Source organism: Cyprinodon variegatus, unplaced genomic scaffold (assembly GCF_000732505.1).
Source record: "Cyprinodon variegatus isolate N-32 unplaced genomic scaffold, C_variegatus-1.0 Scaffold79, whole genome shotgun sequence".
NCBI classification, from domain to species: domain Eukaryota; kingdom Metazoa; phylum Chordata; class Actinopteri; order Cyprinodontiformes; family Cyprinodontidae; genus Cyprinodon; species Cyprinodon variegatus.
The window spans coordinates 1,086,700-1,089,261 of NW_015150532.1; the positions used below are offsets into that span (position 1 = coordinate 1,086,700).

Consider the following 2,562-nt stretch of genomic DNA (forward strand, 5'->3'; position numbering starts at 1 on the left):
CATTATTAGTCATGAATAGAAATAAAAAAAAAAAAAAGATTGGCAAGTGCTAGTAGCCCAACAATCAATTCAGTTTATTTATAAAGAGCCAATTCACAACACTTGTCATCTTAAGCTACTTTACAGTTCAACCAGATCATACAGTCAAATTGATTCAAAGTTTTTTATCTAAAGAAAACCAGCTGATAGCATCAACTAATTGACTCAAACACAATCAGTCACACCCAGCATGCTTGTAGCGACAGTGGAGAGGCAAAACTCCCTTTTAACAGGAGAACCAGGCTCAGTGTTGGCAGCCATCTGCCAAAGCCGACTGGGGTTCAAGGAGATGGAAACAGACATACAGAAAGAAGCAGAGATTAAAAAAAAATAAAAAAGGCAGCTGTCAATCAGCTCCACAGGAGGCCCCGTCCAGGAAACACACAGCCAGTCAGACGAGCTCCGGGCCAGCTCCCATGTCAGAGGACGAAGAGAACACATCCAGCCAGTCACAGCCAGAGAGACAGGACTACACTGAAAAAACAGGCCGATCTCGAAATGCCCAAATGTTGTAGAGGATTTTGATCAATACTTCCTATTTATTACAATTGTTAATTGCAGTTAATGATATATATTTATGATCACCCATTACTGCAACACCGTACAATAGAAAGTAGAGAGTATGATGACCCTCTCAAAGAGAATTCAACAGTTTTCTCTCAGAGGACTGATGACAAACTCAAAGTCAAGCCATCCTGATTGTGCATATGTCACCTCAAATCTCTGTGTTACTCCCTTGTATTTTTTATTTCTTATTTTTATTCATTTATTTTTATTTACTTTTATTCCTAATGCACCTTTTCCTCCTTGTTTGCACCTTCTTTAATTACTATGCCAATATGTGACCAGTGAATTTCTCCGCTGTGAGATCAATAAAGCTCATCTAATCTAAACTATTAGCATTTATTCACCTAAATGAAACAATAATCCACCGTTTAAAAGCAGCTCTATTCCTTTTTTTTTAGTTGTTTCTTTTTTATTTTTTCTCGATAACAGTAAGTCACAGGGTGAAGTGATAAGAGCCTCCAGAAACAAATCATGAGATTATTATTTAACGCATGACCCCAAGAAAAAAAAATAAAAAAATAAATAATTAAAAAGGAAGATAAACCAGAAAAGAATCTGAGGACCTATTAAATTATTTTATTTAAACATAAAAAATAGACTATAGAGACGTTTAACTAAACGCGACCAAAGTATTAAGGTTTCTGCCAGATTTTAAGCTGTGTGTTTGTTAGCAGGTTTGACTAGTGATGCCTGAATGCTCAGACTACTGATGCCTGAACGCTCAGACCAGAGCAATCGATCCGGAGGGCTGACAGTCTGCAGGGCGGCGGAAGTTCTCCGCATCCTCAGCTCTGAAAGCACCGGTGAGTTTTATCGCAGGAATAAGAAAATATCTCGCCTTTTCGTTAGTTAAAACCTCCAGGTACAGTTGGGTAAACCTATTTTGTGTTTCATTTCGAGTTTTACCGCATTGTCACGACAGCTGCGCTTCCGGCTGTTTGAATTGAAGATGTAAACAGCCCGGGTGGGCGGGTTTACCTGCTAGCATCTCTGGCTAACAGCAGGCAGGGGACAGCAGCTCTTTCATTTAACACATTTTCTGTTCTTTTACGTTAATACAATAAGCTTCACTGGGTTTCATGGGGACATTGTTGCATAACTGTAAAATTTAAACCTAACGAATCTTTTTTTGTTGTTTTAAATACAAGTTTTCTCAACTTAATGCACATTAGTTGTCAGATATTTGACTCTATTAATCCCTTTTCTACTGCAGGTTCATAGATGCTTTAAGGTCAGATCTGAGTCACCAGTTCTAACTCAGGAATGTCATTTGATGTTACCATTCCTCTGTAGCTTTGGCTCCATGAACCTTCTCCTCAAAGCTTTAGTAGCTTTAACAACTAACAATTATTGTTTTATTCTATATTTGAGTGTTCATTGTCAGAAGAACACTTTGAAATGAAAAAGGTTCCTGGATGGGAAGAGAAATGTCTTTTGTTTTTATGTTTTTAATATGTTCTTTTGACCTGGATGACTGAGAATCTTCACCCATCCATCCATTTTCTAACACGCTTATCCCAAGTGGGGTCACGAGGGGTGCTGGTGCCTATCTCCAGCTGTCTATGGGCGAGAGGGGGGGTACACCCTGGACAGGTCGCCAGTCCAGAGACAAACAGGACAAACAACCATTCACACACACTCACACCTAAAGGGTTTTTAGAGAAGCCAATTAGCCTAACAGTCATGTTGTTGGACTATGGGAGGAAGCCGGAGTACCCGGAAAGAACCCACGCATGCTCAGGGAGAACATGCAAACTCCATGCAGAAAGACCCCGGGCCGGGAATCAAACCCAGTACCTTCTAGCTGCAAGGCAGCAGTGCTACCCACTGTTCCACTAAGCAGCCCTAAGAATCTTCTCCAACAATTATTTAGCAAATTAATCAATCTGTTGATTATTTTTTTGATTAATCGATTAATAATCGGATAGTAAAAGATTCCTTAAAGGAATAGTACAC

At 39.4% G+C, this 2,562-nt stretch overlaps 1 protein-coding gene across 2 annotated transcripts in view; it reads left to right on the forward strand.

The window, feature by feature from the left end:
• The first annotated feature begins 1,342 nt into the window (after window positions 1-1,342).
• Window positions 1,343-2,562, forward strand: part of ipp (intracisternal A particle-promoted polypeptide) — an 11,775-nt gene continuing 10,555 nt past the window's right edge. Inside the window, exon 1 of one of the 2 annotated variants that reach the window (XM_015372973.1) lies at window positions 1,343-1,409. The gene's annotated coding sequence lies outside the window, so the exon portion shown is untranslated. Of the gene's footprint in view, window positions 1,410-1,451; window positions 1,469-2,562 lie in introns of those variants that run through there. The other variant, XM_015372974.1, reaches the window with a different exon arrangement.